This window comes from Cupressus sempervirens, chromosome 5 (genome assembly GCF_028749045.1).
Source record: "Cupressus sempervirens isolate cs-2001-9-10 chromosome 5, ASM2874904v1, whole genome shotgun sequence".
In the NCBI taxonomy this organism is placed as follows: domain Eukaryota; kingdom Viridiplantae; phylum Streptophyta; class Pinopsida; order Cupressales; family Cupressaceae; genus Cupressus; species Cupressus sempervirens.
In genome coordinates, this window is record NC_143122.1 from 462,724,039 (window position 1) to 462,743,852 (window position 19,814).

Below are 19,814 nucleotides of genomic sequence, written 5' to 3' on the forward strand. Positions count from 1 at the left end.
TAATTCTATCTCATTTTTCAATAATTTTGGCACTATCATAATGAAAATGTTAGACCCAGGTTACTTTAGGGCACTTGAGGTTTTGAAGAGTCTTTTATGATCAGCCCTACTCCCTAAGAACAAAAGATTAGATCATAATTGGGGAGATATTTTCTTATTTCCAACTTTTTTCTTGATGAGGGTTTATGATTGTCCCCATACCCCACATATATTTCCAAAATTCATTCCCCCTAGATTGGCCATCATTGAACTCAGGTGGTAGTTATTCATGGTAAATAGGGAGTACCTGGGACCTAAGGTACATAGAGGTACATTCCTATGTAGGTGTTTTGAGTTGGGGGACTTTTCAATTGGAAAAGAATCCCTTGATCAAATTCATTATTTCCTCCACCATTACAATATATCAATTGGTCCTTATAGGATGTGTGATCCTAATAATTGGATGAGGAAAACCCTCAAGGAAATAAAAAACTATGTGTTACCCAGTACCAAAGAGTTTCCCCATGAAGGTGTCATTCCAAATTTTGTTGTTGAGGGGGAGGAACCTAAAAATTTATCAAAGTTTAATGATGTGTTGAGGGTAGAGAGGGAACTAAAGACATTAGATCCCAATTTCAAAGGTTTTTACCTAGATATCCCCTACACATAAAGGATAAGAAAGATGGTGGTTGACCATGCAGAAATTATGCCATAGATGCTAGAGGAACCATATCAGGAAGAAGAGAGGGTGAACCCTAATAGCCATGAACTTGATGTGACCTTAGAAATGAAATAAGATGATCCCCCAAGGCATCATGGGTTTCTAAAGGAAAGAAAAGGTAAAAGGTTGTCCACATCCATGAAAAGGTTAAACAGAGGACACTATAGATCTTGCCTAGTAGAAGTCAATACTTTGTTGACTTAAGTCAAAGTTATATCCAAGATAGAGTCACTGTGACTGAGAACACATTGACTAACTTAGAACTACCAACAACAAGGTTCAATGATAGGATTATACAAGCTTAGAAATTCATAGAAGATGACAAGTTCATCAAATTGGCTAAGTTAAAAAGCTTCTTGTATAAGGTCAAACATAGTGAACTGGTGTTAAAAGTAAAACTAGGAGAGTTAGATGAGAAGAAGCAAGAATTGGTTGAAAAATTGCACGCCTATGATCTAGAAAGTGAAGTCATGACTTTTGAGGAGGAAAGGGATCTAGTGTAGAGGGGTGGGATGTTGATAGTGCCTATTTAGGATTTGGAACAAACATTTATTATTGACAAAATTAGAAGACAAGAGAATGCCATCTAATATGAGGCATATGGTGTTGGTGGGTTGTAGAGAGGATCTAGTTTCAATATTGATGCCAAGTCCCTAGCAAGATGTTGAATGGCTCCTACAACAAACAAGCTTAGACAAATGGATGTGCAAAGAATAGATAAGGGCAACATGATAGTATGAACACTACAAGGTACCTTAGGTACAGAGATCTCCAAGGATATAAAACACTTTTCATTTATGAATGAGGCCAAGGTAGAGGAAATTGAGACAAGGCTATCGAAATCCTTTCATGATTACATTGATGTTAGGAAGCTATATGAGGAGGAGCTTATGAAAACCCATGTATACAAGGAGAAGATTGAGGAGCTTGAGGCTAAGATCCAAGGGTTAGAAATTGAAGTTGCATCTCTTAGATAGAAACTATTTAATGTTGAATAAGCTGCCATTGTAGAACAGAGCAAGGAATAGGAAACTTAGGAACATCCATCCAAGGTCACAGAAAAGACAACAACACAGATAGATGAGTTGGGGGTAGAGGATACAAAAATTAGAAGAATGAGAATTGATTCTCCACAAATACAACAAGGTGATGAGGAAAGGACAACTATCCTTAGAGGTATGATTGGCCATAGTGTTGAAACTCTAAATAGTATATCACAGTAGGTCCATATATTATATAATTCTTTACAAGATGCTGAATTTTTTTTCAATGAAGCATTTTCATGGCTATCACCCACATTCAATCTTTTGGGGGCCATATATTCATTTCTTAGAGAGGGACATTATGTTAATGGCTAAAAAGCCAAATTTTCTTGATAAGATTATTATAGTAAAGGAAGGCCTAGAAATTGTAAAGGAATTAATCGGCTTCTTTACTTGAAAAATTAAAATAATACAAGGAAAGTTAAAAGTTTTATCTCAAGGAATTGAGCCTTGTATTCCACCAATTATGGATGCTAATAACAAGTTAAGAGAATGACAGGAATGGTCTAATTCATTCACTACAGTGTTGACTCAAGAGGCCATAGTAGAAATTTTTGAAGATAACAGTGATGCACCATTCAACAATTTGATTGACTCTTTGTTCAAAGCTGAAATAGATTTAAATAATTTTTTAGTGGAGTCTAAAGTCATAATAGATTCCAAGTGGACTATAGCCACAAAGGACTTAGATGAAGTTAAATCAATTGAGTGGCCCACCAAAAGGGAGGTCTATATTTGGAAAGTGGTGGGAGAGATTAAAGCTTTGCCAATAGGAGGTAGTTGAGGAGTTACTTGATAAATACAAAGGAAGAAAAAGAATTAAAGTTAAAGTGCCACTTGCTAACTTTGTAACTACTTCCTATTTTTGGATCAAGCACAGAGGAATTTATTAAATTGTAACTTTGTGTACATGTCTTGCCTCCTTTCTCTTCCATTAAGGTTTTTATATGTGTCCTCCTCTCTTCTAAAGCTTGTTGCAATCCTTTATAAGGATTTCCAAGATGTGGAATAGAGGTCGAGAGTCTATAGATTTTTTCAGTTTTATGTCATTTACAGCCTGTCTAGTTTTGAAGATATAGTCAATATGAATGATCAAGTTGGTAAGTTCTAAGTTTTATTTCGAGTCTATACCAGTATTGTATTCATTTTAAAAGGAATTTAATATAAAATTTATGCATATTTGTGTATCTAATTTGTGTCTCCTTTCTTGTATGTCTATGAACTAGGGAATGAAGTAAACAATGTTCTTTCAGTTTAATGCAATTTAAATAAATTTTATATCTCTTATTGGTTGATTTTATTTCAAAGAATTAAGTAATTTCTTTTAGTAAGTGATAGGGTTTTTGGGTATATGAGGGGGATATGATAAGAGAGAGATTTAGAGTTAATTATTGACAAATTTAACTTCAAGTAAATTAAATAGGTCTAAAGTTGTTGGTTTTGACTCCATATAATAATGGATAAGGCATTCATCAATTAATTTTAGTTGCAGTTGATTCTTCACATGGTTGCAAAATACATATATTAATCAAATAATCAATTTTTCATTTATGTAGTGAACAACTAAAGTTTTTGTTCAGTACTTATTTGTAATAGCTTTCCTTTTGGTTATAACTAGTTATTGTAGTCAAAAGGTTTATTACAAATCTAAGAAGAAATCATGACCATTATTTGCTATAAGGGATAGGTTTAAAAGAAGAAGTATTAGTGAGAAAGTGTCTAAAGAGAAAATCAAAATAACTTGTCACATTCATTTCCCTGAGGTGCACCAGCCTTGGTGCTACAAAGCCTAAAGTATAAAGAGTCTAGTGTATTTTGTAGATGTTGGTTCAAAGATTAGATTAATCTTACTAAGTATGGGACTTAGCTAATCCTTAGCCTTTTTTTCATCTTGTGCACCCTAATATTGGGTTAGAGTACCTGTAGTCCAAAAAACACCAATATTTCCCAGTGTCATTGCAAGAGTGATCTCTATTTTTCTAGGTTAATCATGCCCACTACTTCATTTATGTAGCCTCTAAGTAGCTCATTCTTCTTATGTAGTGTTATCAGTTCTAACTCATCTTGATCCATGTGTGACAATACATTTTTCATACCTATGGTGATCATCCCTTTGATCATGTCCACCATGGACCTTCCAAACATGACCTCCTTGATTTGGTAATCTTTCAAAGTCAATTATTTGGTGTTGATGTGAGGAGGATGAATGGATATATGTGCAAGAAGTCTTGGTCTTAGTTCTTCATTATTAAGGCCAATGTTCTTGCATCACCATTAGGCAGCTCGGGCCTCTTCACCACTTTAGCCAATTCCTTTATTCCTTCCTCTATTGTCAAGTCTAGCTCCCTTTTGTGACAAAACATTGCCTCCCTCTTTAGCCACACTTTTGTGGTTCCCATAGGTGACATGTACTTGGCTAAAGAGGTTGGTTCTCTAGCAGGCTCCTTTCCCTTATCACTTCTCTTTCAAGTCTTCTCATGTCAAGGAATATCTTTAGTAGGAGTCTCTATACTCTATTGGGTTAAGGATCTAGCCTCTATATCTCGAGGAGTTTGTTGATTTTCTTCTTATATTTTTCCCTCCTTAGATACTTCATTGGTGTCAATTTTTTAGAATTCCCCTTTCTCAATTTATTGTTCTTATACTTCTGCTTGAGTGACTGGAGGAAGTGGAATTATTGACCCTTTATCCAGAATGACCAAATCTTGTGATGGTGATGGTAGAATGCTCAGAGGTCCTTGAGGTACAGGAGGCAATTAATTCCAATCCTCTCCTCAAGGTTCACTCATGGGGAGTATCTCTAATCTTTTCACCTATCATCTTAGTTTTCCACTAGCATAAAATCAAATTTTGAGAGGTTGAAGACATCAGTTCCTTCACTCTCCATCTCTACTATCCACGTTTGAGGTTCATATTTTGAAGTTGATAGTTAGATAGGCTCTCTTGGATAAAATGGAGGTCTCTATATAGAGATTCTTCTCCTCTCTTCCTTTGTGGCTTTAGCTAAGCAGGTTCTTGGCTCAAAGGGAAAAACTCTATGTATTCACCTTATTTATCCTTAGCTTTTTGGATGGTCTCATGAACCTGTGGGGATGAATATTCATCTTTTTCTTTAATCTTATCCTCTATGTACCCACCATAGTTGTTTCAATCCTTGGTTTCTTTCAAATTGAGGGGAGGTTTCTTCCTCTATAGTTGTTGGTGATGGAACACTCTAATCTTCTATTTTCTCCTCCTCCTGCTATTTTGGTTGTGCCTTTTCTTCTGGCTCTTCTTGATCATCTTGAGGTTCAGCTTTCTCCTTTTGATTTTGTGTTATTTGGGGCTTAGCCACTTGTTTATTTTCCCTACAAGGTACCCTCTTCCTCTTCTTTCCCATGTCAGCCTTAAAGTACTTGACCTTTGGCTCACGCTGATGCACAATTTCTAGCCTTACTAGGGATTGCACAGGGTAGGTTAGTATAGTGATCTTTTCAACTTTACCCTTTATAGGTCTAGCCATGGCTTGTAGAGATATGGCCTAGAGAATTGGATCTATTTGAAATGGCTTCTAGATCTATTCCCTTATCAATTTGACCACATGTCTAGTCTAATGATCTATGTCATTTTTATCTCTCTCCCTATCTCAACATTCATGATGGGTCTACCATAAATTTTATCTCTATTATACAAAGGATCCATGAATTCTTCAAGATCCTTTTCTATAATATTTAAAAGAATCTTCATTTTAAGCATGTTCTCAGCTAGGTATAGAGTCATCCTACAATAGTCCATTATAAAAACATCATAGTCATCTATAGCAATCATCTAGTGATCTTTCAATGCTTGAACATGAACAACCTCTTTCCCTACTAGATGTTGCACCATCCCAATGTTATCAAAGAATGGGCATTAGTAATTGTATTCTTCCAAGGGATATGAATCCCATTCAAAGTCAAAGGTGGTGATGTCTTCTTTTTGCTTCACCTCAAATACACCTATTGTAATGGACCAGAAACATGTCTTCTTATGTTGTTTCCTCAATTTGTCATAAGAAGAAGTGAGTTGGTTGGCTATTTTTAGGAGTATCATCCTATCTAAGGGGTATGTTGGGAGATTCCTTGGGCACATTAGAGTACCAAATACCCAAAGATATGTGAAGGTCTTAAATTTAATGTAGTAGGCTCTAATTTCTATGATTTGAGTTGTCACCTCTACTAAAATTCTCTTTGCATAATCTCCTTTAATAAACTAGATGATGGAAAAGATTAATCCATCATTAACCACTCTATATTCCACACTTAGTAGTGACATAAAGACCCATGACTATTCTTAGGAGGACAATCATGTCTCTGATGTTGTATTTCATGTATCCTCTTATCATATCCACCTTGCCTACTCTATGGCCCAAAAGTCTACCATCAATTAGAAATGAGCTCTGTACAAGCTCCTTAGTCTTGTTTTCATTATCTATATACCATCATTCTACTCAACCATATGAGATTTGTAGGTATTGATCTGCCCTTGGAAGGTGAAATACTTTCTCTATGTTTTAGGGTTAGCGGTCTATTGCAATCTTTCCAGTTATGCACTTGACAAACTTTTCCTTGGTCACATACTACTCTGCTAGTGTTGTTATTAGTTCTAAATCTTGAAGTGGTGTGGGTTGAAATTTTGTGTTTATGAGCCCAAACTAGAATAAAGAAAATACTATTACTAGCCTTTTTTTAGTTTTATTGTAGATTGTAATGAAGACATTCCAGTTGATCTATCCCAACTCTATCAGGGTGAACTTTAAGAAATCCCCCTTGAAAAAAGAGATAAATTATTGGCAAATATTTCATCATTTTAACAAACCAAATCATTTTTATTTGATGAATCTCCCAATTTTTTTAATTTTAAATATTATTTACATTGGCAATAATTTTGGAATCATAATTTTTGAGTAGAAAATATTGGAAAATCTTAATAATAATAGGAAGTTTGCTAATTGTTATAGAATATTATAAATCAAAATTGATCATGTTTTATCTCATGGAAATTATGAGGATAGTTACATTATATTTTAAATCAATAGCAAAAACTAGATATTGGTGATATATCCCTAAAGTAACTAATAACTATGATAATTATTGGTGAACTAATTTTAATTTCTTTGATAATATATAATATTTAGGTGAATCAAATCTAATCATGTATCGAATATTGTGGTGAATCTTTGATTTTAAATATTCTAATAAAATAAATTATTGAATGATTTTAAATATTTTAGAACTAAATTTAATAAAAATGTGGTGATTTAGATTGCATTAAATCTTAAATCATTAGCCAAATTACTAGCAAGAAATTTCTAAAATTTGCAAAATTATGAATATTCACCATTAAAAAATACCCTAAGCTCTATGTCTCATATTTTTGCATGTCCATCTTAGAATTGTGACTTTTTTGGGGCTGGTTGATACTTGAAAGCAAAAGTTTTAGTTCCAGCTTCTCTACCATGGAAGATGATGAGGATGCCATTTGATATGCACGAAAGAGGCAAACATTAGTTAGAACACAAAAATGAATTTCTACTGGACTCAAAATGTTATCAGAATAGGTCGAAATCAATCTAAAATAGATTGAAATGTAGATTATCTCCATGAAGAGGCATGATGTGAAAGTTAGCACACCTATCACACCCTTATAGTTGTGCTAGTGTATTTAAATAGCCTTGAAATAGCTATTTTTTGGAATTGTGCACCTAGGCAAGGTGTACACTTGTGTAGTGCCTTGGTGCAAAATGGGGGGCAGGGGGTTCCTTTGTATTTCTTTTGAGTGTAGAGGTGTGCACATGCACACCTCATAGGTGTGTGCATGTGTGCACCTCTTTGAAGTCCTTAAGTTTTAGCTTTTAAAGTTTTTTATGTATTTTTAAAAAGTTTTTGAAATGTGTGGAGGTGGAAACATGCACACATCTGAGGGGTGTGAATGTTAACACCTCTATAGTGTTGACCTTATGTTTTATGACTACAGAGGGATCAAAGGCAAAGTTGCACACTGGAGATGGATGTAGAGGTGTGGCTTTTAGGAGAGAGTGGAAATGAAGCAAGGAAGGGGGAGGGGGTTGCGGCCTTTTATAGGCCCAAGGAAGATGTGCACCTTTATTGAGGGTATGCATGTGTTCACCTCTAGGGGGTGAAAATCTACACACCTCCAAAGGGTGTGCATGTGCACACCTTTCTAAAGATGAACAAATTCCCCTATTGATTCTAATGTTTTCACTATGTCTAGGTGCCTAAACCTCCCTAGTTAGTGACCGGGGTTTGATGCAGACCTAGGGGAGGTTCCAAAATGGCTAAGGCTCTAGACTAGGAGCATATTATGGAAATTTTAGGACTAAGGTATCCCTATTTCATGCATGAAAATGGGGCATGCATTGTGAAACCACAACACACCTAAGAAAATCATTGGAGATAAAGAATTTGGTGTTATGACAATGAAAAGACTTAATAGTGAGACATGTTTACTTTATGATTTTGAGCCCAAATCAATAAAAGATGCTTTGGAGAATGAGGATTAGATTCAACCAATGAATGAAAAAATTGAGCAAATACAAAATAATAAAACATGGACTAAAGTACCTAGACCTAAGGACAAAAATATTATTGGAACAAAGTGAGTATTTAGGAACAAGTTGAATGAAAAAGGTGAAGTAACAAGGAAGATGGCTAGATTGGCATTCAAAGAATATGCACAAGAAGAGGAAATTAACTATGGGAAAACATTTTCCCTTGTTGCAATATTGGAAGGATTTAGAACACTACTTGCATATTCTTCTTATAAAGGATTTAAGGTATTCTAGATGGATATCAAATCTGAATTTTTGAATTTAATACTTGAAGAAGAATTCTATATAGAGTAGCTAGAAGTATATTTTGACCCTACCAAGAAGAATATGGTATGCAAGATGCAGAATGACATGTATTGTTTGAAAAAAACCCTTAGAGCATGGTACAAAAGCCTACACAATTATTTGGTGAAGATTTCTTTTGCAAGAACAAATGATAACATAAATCTATACTTGAAGACTAGTAAAAATAATGAGGTACCTGTATCTAAAATCTTTTTTGATGATATCATATTTAGAGGAAAGGAAGCATTATGGAAATCATTTGCAGATGATAAAAAGAAGGAAATTGAAATGTCTATGTTTGGTGAGATCAAATTCTTTGTTGGTCTACAAGTATATCAAATGAAGCAAGGTATCTTTATCACTTAATCCAAATAAATCAAGGAGATATTGAAAACATTTAGAATGAAATATTCAAGACCAATTATTATACCTATGTCCCTTAGACATAAGTTATCTAACAATGATGGTTCTACTAATGTGAACTAGGCATTGTATAGATCAATGATTGAAATACTACAATATGTTCTTCACAGTAGACCTAATCTTTCATTAGTAGTTGGGATAATTGTAAGATTTTTTGCAAGTTCTAAGGAGAATTACATGTTGGTAGTGAAAAGGATACTAAGACATCTAAAATGAACATAAGACTATTGATTTTATTACAAGAAGAATGTTAAGTTTGAGCTGAAAGTGTTGCATTCTTGATCATTTAGAATAGGTTCATATTCATCATATCATTTATCATATTGGGATTCAATAGTTGTGTTTCAGGAGAGAAAATATAAATATTTCAATCTTGGGAACACTAAAAATGTCTCATTTGGGTGCCCTTGTCGAGCTACTCTGAGGTTGTTTGGGATCCCTTCATTGGTTTCATTAGTTCTAAAACTCAAGTAGATTAGTTGTATTTTATTTTTTTTAAATCTTGATATACATGTACAACTAATTTTTTCTTTTTTATGGATGCTCCCAATAGAGAATGATTTTCACATATACATTTTGGCATACATGGTGGGACCCACATCTCTTTTGCTGAAAGCAATGCACATTGTCATCTATGTTCCGACATAGTATCATTTGTGAAGATGTTTCATTGTATTTTTACTTTCACATCTTTGTATTTTTGCATCCACGTCATTGAAAAATTTAACACGCAAACCTAAGGAATTTTGTTTTGTTTTCTTAGAGTTCATATGTTGACACTAATTTGGTCTTCGACACATGTCACTTTCCAACATATGCATGTTTCTACATTTGTGGCTTTCTGATAGCTGCATGTTTTGGCATTTGTGACTTTCTAACATCTCAATGTTTTAGCATCTATAGCTTTTGACCTCTAAAATTTTTGGCATCTACATGGTTCAATGTCTATGATTCTTGTCTATCATCTGTGATCTATAGGTATAACATGTTTGTTCTTCTTTTGTCATATTCATTTAATCGTCTCCTTTTTTTTGTCATCTATGACTATATATTATCATCTCTATTATTTGGTAGATTTACTTATATTTGGAGAATTCTTGATATTAACCTTGTTATTTACTTCATATACAAAGATTATTGGTCAAATTTTATTGTAGGAAGCAGACCTTGGAGGACTTTAGAATTAGGGAATAGAATAAACATGCATGATTTAACCACTTGTCATTTTAAGGAGGTAATAGGGAAGGAAATATCAGAGAGGTTGGACCTAGCAAGGCTTAGGTAGGTAGGAAGGAGGCAAGCTCAGTCAAAAGGAAAAGAGGAGAGGGCTTAGGGAAAGGGTAAGGAGAGGGTTTTAGATGCTTGGGGAGAAATGAAGGAGGAAGAGGGTGTGTATAAGATTGTGGTTTCTATGGATGAAAAAGGGGAGAAAGATTGTTTGGAGGAATTTCCATGTAGGTAAAACCAAGATGGGTTTGGCTAGAGAACACATTAACTTGGTAGGTGATCGAGGGTAGGGATGGTACTATTTAGTTGAAAGAGCTCATTGATCCTAGTCTAGTTATTCTTAGTGACAATGCATGGTAGACGGGTATGAATTTTCTAAACAATGCCATAATCAAACTCATGGACAATTTTCAGTCCTTTAAATGGATATTTCATGAAATTAAGGAAATAAAGTATAGGATGTAGGGGTAGGATAGGCTACAAGGGGTGGGTGATAATGTGAAATTTGGTAATCTAGAAGCTAGAATGTCAGAGATTGAAAAAATGGTGGAAAGGATGGAGACTACACTTTAGAGCTTGGCTAATGAGAGACTTAACATTATAAAAGGCCTAAATGATATCATTTAGCTTCATGGGATGATGGAGGAGAACAAAAAGGCTAAGGAGGAAAAGGAAATTGATGGGACCAGGGTGATAGAGGAAGAGGAATCCTTGTAGGAGGAGAGCTCGAGCAGAAAGAGCAGAGTGGAAAAGAGAAAGAGGATTGACCTGGGTTCTTAGGATGACAATCACTCTAAGGCTAACAAGGCAAAGGCCAAGGAAGAGATAGAGTTAAAAAATAAGGAACTGGCCAAAGATCTCCTTCCCTAATCATTCTTCCTAGTTTTTTTACTTTCCTGGCTTTTGGCCTTTTCGTCTTTTTCTTTCAATTGTCAACTAGGCCTAGCCTATTATTTTTTCTATTTCTTAGCTGCTAGAACTTATTTGCTACTTTATTTTATGTTGTTGATTGGTGGGTTTTAGGAACCCTATAAAAAACCCATTTTACTTAATCAAAAACTATTTGTCATTTTAATGAATGTTGCAAGTAATCTCAAAAAGCCAAACAAACTCTTGAATGCACGTAAGAGTAATATTACTCACTCAATCTTGAATGCCTAAGGGGAATTCACAAGCTTTTTATTGGAAAGGATTCTTAGGAAAAAAAACACTCTTGAATGCCTAAAAATTAAAGAAGAATGCAATGAAATATTTCAATTTGGGCTTAAAATATTCTCATAAAATCTTAAATGCCTAAGGGGTGAAAATTGATTGCAATGAAACATTTGGACTTGATGCTTAAAATGAATGCACTCAATCTTGGAAAACTTAAAGGAACTCATTCTTATCCCTATCAATTTTATTATGTTGACCAATGATCAATTTATTATGTTGCCAAATGATTTCTTATGTTGATGACACTATCAAGTTGGAAAAAACTTTGCATGCTTAAACATGAGTATCTTCAAGAGTAGATAGAAAACCTAAATCTTTATTTGGGAAAGAACAAGTGTCTTTTAAAACCCAAGGCCATTATGTATTCTTTCCTCTCACACCTTCGAGTGATCTTGAGTTCACAAGAAATAAGTGGTCTTGTTTTATTAATTTTTAGGATGCCTTCTTGGGAATTTCATCATGCCTTGGGATGACCTCAACTCCCATATTCTAGCAGAGTATAAATAGTGGTAGGTGAATCCAAAGACATCTCTCTTGGAAGTAAAATATTGTCACTCTTTCATAACTCCAAATAACTTTATACCTTTTGTAAGTGAAGGTGAAGATTTTGGTTACAATCTCTGCATAGATGTGTGGCATTATTTTCTTTCATCCATAGATTTGGGCCTCATGTACCTTGTGTATATCAAAGACACCCTCTATTTTATCTTTTTACATCCTAGTTGAGGCCTTAATAGGTTTGTTGATGTGTTTGGGATGCTTGAGTGTTCAAAATCCAAAACAAATACAAACATCAAACAAGTCCAAATGAGTGAAATGGTAAGTTAAATATTTAGTGAGAAAATTGGTTTATAAGTAGGCTCTTTTGACCTACAATTATTTTCATAAGTCCTTGTACTTGTTCTAACATTCAAGGTTCACTGGGTCTTTTGTTTTCTTATCTTCACAACATTTTTGTGAAATTCTTGTGCTTGGTCTTATAGTTAAGGTTTATGTTGTTCCTTCCATGTCTGACATAGTGAAACATAAGAAGGTGAAGTTATCCAAACCATTTTCCTACAAGGAAAGAAAAAACTTAGACATAGTGATAAATAAATCCAATTTCCATTAAAGACGTCAAAAAATAAGAAGATAGAGAAGATCATTATGACATAGTTTTGCACAATGTTAAACTTCAAGAATGGTCCACTTTCCTAGGAGTAAACCCAACATTTCTATTTCCAAAGAGAGAAGATTAATTACGCACATAGTGACCATATCACCCTTATTTTCCACATCAATCCATTCCCATCTCATATTTTTTCAAAGATTATAGTCTTCCATTTTGAAACTTTCCTCTAGGGATAACTATTATTTGAACCTTAATCCTTAAGGCCAAGAACACCTTATTCATGATCCTTTTTTCAAAATCAAACATCAAGAGCTGATAGTTTTCAAATTCACCCTAGGTAGGAAGACTTCCAAGGTTGCAACACCATATCTTTATCCACAAGAAAATATCTACCATAGTTGCACTCACTCATTTGGGATCACAAGTCCATCTCCAAATATTGAGTCCTCTATTTGGTGTCCTTTCTTTCTTAAAGATCATTTGTCCATATTTAGTAGGAGAAAGATTCTATTATCCTATATCACACTTGGTTTATAGAATTAGAAAGGTCTCTTGTTCACACTTAGGTTTTCTTATGCTCTAGTCATCTTCAACACCATAATAATTCACACAACCCTTGAGGCATTTTACCTCTTGTGATATAAGGTTTAATTTCTCTCTCACATTTTCTCCTTCTTCCATAAACTTTCACCCATCAATTTGGTCACAATTTTAAGGAACACACACAATCTAACAGATTCACATTTAATCCCATGTCTCATTTGTTGGAATCATTAAGACATGAAGAGATGTAGAATCCTTTCCCTCCTCGATCAACCTTATTGGGTAATACATTTTATCCCAGTAAAAACTTTTCTATGCCTAGCTCAACACCAATATAGGAACCTAAGAATCCCTTTTCAAACACCACTATAGGAAGTAATACACATAATTAGGAAGATGCCTACCAAGATGAAGACCCCATTAAGAATGATAACATTCCTAATGATGTTCAAACTTTTCTTGCAGATCCATACAACTTGGAAATATTGGAAAAATCTATTAGGGAAAAAAACTAAGATTCTCCTAAACCTTATCAAGGATGGTATTAATTTCTCTATGAAATTTGATAAGAGTACTTTGTTTAGAAAAATCACCAAACACAATGCTCTAGTGTTTCCAAATATCAACATAGCACAAACATATAGAAAATGAAAATAACCTATAGTGGAACCAATTATACACCTACATTAGCTCCAAAGAAACCCACTTTCCAATTAAGTGTAGGACACATTCAACAAATCATTAGTGCTATGCCCAACACAACTATATATACCAGTATTTTGCATTCAATCTTCATGGGTCCAATTGCAGGATGCTTAAACATTGGGCAAGTATCTATCCAACAAATGGTAGTCATGGCACAACCAACATATTCCTCTTATCTACACATGCCAACAAATATGTTCAAAACATCTGTGTTGATTTTGACAGTTACATACCAATACTTTGGTCAAGGTGGAGCATTACCACCTCCACCACTTCATAAACCACCACCACCTTACAATCCATTTGGAAACTCATACAACTTTAGAGGTAGATTCAAGATCAATCCACAACCATCACAAATACAACCCAACTAGGATCTCACCCAAAAAATACATGAACTCAAGAGTTTTTTCCACAATATGAGAAACAAAGGGATGAATGATTTCTCTTTTGAGGAAATCTCCCCTTTCCTATTTGATAGATATATAAAAATCATGCTATTTCTGCCAAACTTTGAGATCCCTAAATTTGACAAGTACACAATGAAAACATGCCCCTTTACAAATATCAAATAATTTTATAACTTATGTCATGAAGTTTCCTATAGTGAAGATTACCTTAAGAGTCTTTTCACACGAAGTCTTGGAGGTCCCACACTAAAATAAATAATGAACTTACTAAGAGGATTTATCACCTCCTTTAATGACGTAACAGGAAAATTTATAGCACAATACTCATACAATATTGAACATCATGCCTCCTTTAGTGATTTGTGCAATGAAAATCAAAGAAATGTTGAAACATTTTCTCATTTTTTACAAAGATGGTGACACCTTGAAAATTGCATGCCCTACAAAATTCAAGACTCACACCTTGTAGACATATTCATTAATAAATTGATTCTAGAGATGTTTTTCCAAATTAAGATGGCTAGTCCTAAAGGCTTTGTGACATTAGTCAAGAAAGGAAAGAAAATGGACTCTTAGAAAAGGGTTCCATTAGATATTATAGCTCTAAATCATCAACTAGTGAACCTAACCATAATGGAGAGCTGAAATTTTGGTCCAAAAATAAAAGCATTACTCAAAATGATGTCACTAATGTCAAGAGTGCACAAAATATTAAAGTTGGAAATAATAAAAATAATAACTATCATCATCAAAAGAACAAAAATCCAAATAGCCACACTCATAATCAAAATCAAAATAACAATAAGAAAAACTAACCACCTCACAATCAAGCACAATTCTTTCCTTAGAACAACAATAATACTAATAACAACTACAATCATGAATATGACCAAAATAGAAAGTTCACTAGCTTTCATGAACCCTTAGGTACCATACTCCATAAACTAGTGGATAACAATTTGATGGTCTTTCCAAATGCACGACCTTTTGACAAAAATCAGCCAAAACCCAAGTGGTATAGAGAAAATGATTACTACAATTATCATTACATCAAAGGAAATGACACTAAGAAGTGTATTGAACTCATAATCTTCATTCAAAACCTTGTAAATGAAGGGGAAATTGAGATTGAGGGAGGACTCCCTCTAAAAATGATAAACTAAAGATCTTTCAAAGGCCATTTCCTAGCCACAACAATGATAACAATAGTGGAAACAACAACACAAATAATATCAATTGAAATTTCACATCCAATGCACTCCATTATGACTATTCTATTAACCACATATCATACTTTGACTCCTTTTATGGAAAAATAGAAACAAATGATATATGTTCCTTTGATTCCATGTTTGGACATATTGAGGAAGTAGACACCCATGTAGATAGTCTCACATTACAAACAATTGACAATGGTGCAACTACTATATAGGGAAGAATTACTTTGCAAGCTTCCACCTCCAATCCCACAAATCCATTAGTTCCACATGTTTGTGTTGTGACATCCACTTCACAAAGATCTACTTCTTGATATGATGTCATATCTCAATTAGGAAAGACTACTACAAAAATATCTATTCTAGAGCTTCTCACCACCTCACCTATCCACAAAGAGATCCTTAAGACTACTCTTGTAGAGTCTCATGTCCTTAAAAGTATCAATGCATCCCAATTCACTACCATGATTGGAAATCTTGCCATATAACAACACATTTTCTTCATAGACAAAGATTTTTGAGGTCCTAACCACCACCATAATCTATTGCTCCACATTGACGTCCTTAGAGATAATGAATCTAGTTTAAACCTATGCATATTGAATAAGATCTATCTCTTGGGAATCCTAGACATCAACGAAAGGATAACCATTAAAGGATATCATGCTACCAAAAGGAATCATAAGGGGTTATTATGCTACACTATATGTCAAACCTATTGTAATAAAATTTTAATATCATGTCCCAGATTTGGACCTACCAAATAGCATCTTTCTCAATCAACCCTAGATACATAAACTCAAAGAGATCCCATATACTTATCATTAGTTCTTAAAATTTCCCCACCAGGAAAGAAAGGTCATAATTCCAAGAGATCCTTTTTCTTTTTCTTTTTGTACAAGATTGGAAGGTACCCTAATGAATTTTTGTCCAATAAGTGAGTTTCCTACAGTCATACCTAGATCTCTCACCATTATTGAAACACCTTCTACAAAAATTAAAAAGACACCTAATATTGATTCTAGTTCCAGTAAAGGAAAACAAAAGGTTAAAGCCATCAAGGTTAGCAATGCAATAAAGAAGATTAGGAATGAGAGTATAAGTTTGATAATTCCTTTTGCATTGAACAACTACCAATCTCTTTCTGATCCTTTGGTAAAGCTTCCCAAGTAAACCACTCTATAGATATACACTATGCATGTTAATAAAAATAACCTTTTGGACATTGGGGTTCTCTTTGTGATGAGAACATGGAGTCTAGTATCTTGGATTGGCTATATTATGATGGTAAAGATGATCTTGTAGAATTCCCAAAAAATAAGTATGTCGAGTCTCCTCTTATCATTGAGAACATGGGCTATCATGACATGGGCCTTGGACCTAAAGAAGATGGAATCAAAAAACCCCTTGAGGCTACTAGCTATCCTAAAGGATTGAGTTTGGGCTCCATTAAAACCAAGGTGTCCTTTTTTGACAACTATTGTATGGTTGAACTTGATTTTTAGATTGAAGAGGAGGAATTCATCATATTACCTTTCCAATACATTCAAGATGACCTAGATACCTATGTCCATGTCATCACCATAGACAATCTCTCATCCATCAACCTACCCCTCACTAACCATAACATGATAGATTGGAACCTTAAAGACACACCACCATCTCTCAATATTTGTAACTCTGATGAAGGAGTAATGGCCCATTTTAGCCTCAAGAATTTCCAACATTATGAGCATGAGATATAGTACAATGAGGAAGCCTACTTTGGTAGTCAATTCAACTCTCTTAGTTGCAAAAATGAAAAAGAAAACAATTTTAAAAAATAGAAGAAACATCCTCTAGTGAAAAATATTTTGGGGCACACTTGGATTAGGAAAAAGATAAAATAAAGGATTTATCTTCTATTGAAAATCTCCTAGAGGCACTAGAAGGGAGAGATAGAGAGAGAGATAGAGAGAGAAAGAGAGAGGTTGACTTTCCATTCAAAGCTTTACCACCAAAAAAGTCATCCATTTTGAATGAAATTGCCATTCTGGTTAACTTTGTTACTATAGATATGTTAGAATATATAGTCCACCAATATAACTAAGGGGGGGAGTGAGTCAATTATCCAAATAATATCAAAATGATCAAAATTATTAGACTTTAACCATGTGAGAAATATAATCAAAAACCACAACAAGATACTCATGCACAATTAACACCAGATATGTTAACTAGGTAAACCTTTGATTAGAGGGAAACCCTAGTGGGGATGGTACCCATAAGATGATGTACTAATATAAATATTCCTTATTAGAGGATGGACCCTATTAGGTATCTATAACAACATTCAGTACTTATCAATCCCTATTAGGAGACTTTGAATTCTTGTTAGGAGTTGTACCAACCATGTTAGGAGTTGTACCAACCCTATTAGAAGTTGTGCCAACCCTGTTAGGAGTTGTAGAAGATAGATGGACCCACTGTCCAAATAGCTTCAGCAGAAAGACCAATGAACCCACTATCAAAATGATCTCTATATTATTCCTTATAGAATAATAGAAATGAACAACACTACTCCTTCCTCTTTCTTTTTCATATCATCAAGAGTTTTTCTCCTTCTAATCTTGTAACCAAATCACAAATCTTTCATCCAATAATCCCTTGGATCACTTACTCTCATTCACTGAACACTATGCTCCTTTTTGCACTTCCTTGATTACTTTGAATTTAAAATACTTTAAAAACAAAGAAAACATATTTCCTTTATACTATATCTTCAAAATAATTACTTGAGTCAACCTTGAGGATTTCTCAATTAATTATAATAAAATAATTAAGTAGTTTGCAATTATAATACCATTGTTGGCTCACATTCTATACAACTTCTCACATGTGTGATAATAAGGCTTGTGCACACTGATGTCTTCAAAAGATTGTATTATTTCATTGATGGATCATGCATAACCATATTATATCTCTATTAGAAGATACAATACAAACATAAGGAACTATTTCTTAGGTACTCTATCTCTATTCTTCATTTTGCAAATCGGGTATAACTTTTGTATGTCTTTGACTTATATTATGTGCATAGAACTATAACATTAGGACACATTATAGAACATGTCCATGACTATCCATTTCTAGACAATCAACACCCCATCCATTCAACTATGATCTTTGTTTTCTACTTTTTCAGTCTTCATAGATGTACTGCTATGTTGACATCTATGAAAAATAAAATCATGAACAAAACATGTTAATACTCTTCAATGATTAGGATACTCCTCTAAAGGAATATCATCATTATTCATTCTAACAATCTTTCGCTTTGGAATTGATGGAAAAATAGATGAAAAACATCTAAGTTCCAAGAATACCAAATAATAATCTATTATTGATGTTGTTCTCATCGTTTCAAATCCTCTTTATCAATCAAATCTGACAACCTTTGGGACACTACCTTGTTCAACATCTTCTAGATTGGCATCATGAGTTTTTCACTAAACAACTTCTTCTTCTTTAGTATCAACAATAGTTGTTCACATTAAACAACTTTCCATACATAAAAATTCTTCGTGCTACATATATCCCCCATAGAAATATTCCTCCTTTCTCACGTGAATATTTCTAAATCTCCCTAATAAATGTCTCTCCCCCATTCATGTACATATCTTCTCTATTCATACTTAGGAGATGTTTTTCATACATTCTCTCCCCCATTTACATCAATGACAGAGGCCTCATTATGTCAATTTACTACTTCAATTTAGAACTAGCTTGAGTGTCTAAAGATACTATTCAATACCAAGTACCAAGAGTGCTTAATGAATTAGCTCATCACAAATACGCCCCCATACAGAAAGCATCATCATTCAGTCTAGTCTAACAATAGTTCTATGTACCACCAGAATGATGCACTCTCTGCATCATCTACTTAGAAGTAAGTAGGGGTATAACCCCAAACATACCTCTCAAGTACTCAAATGTATCTTTGGGTAAGGGCTTCATAAAGATAACTACAATCTGATCTTTAGTATTCACATATTCCAATCTAATATATTTTTATTCTTTCTTCTCTCTTATGACATGATAATTAATAGATATATTCTTAGTACTCACATATTCCAATCTAATCCTTTTTTTTACTACCTTATGTCTTAAGATATGATACTTAATATATCCTTTAACATCTATTTCATCCACATAACTTGATTACAATTATTTTTTACTACTACATACTCTACCTCAGATGTACTCTACAAAATAAAATCTTGTTTCTTTTTCATCCAAGAAACCAATCTTCCTCCAAGAAAAAATGGTCCATCATTAGTGCTCTTTCTATAATCCATATTGCCTAG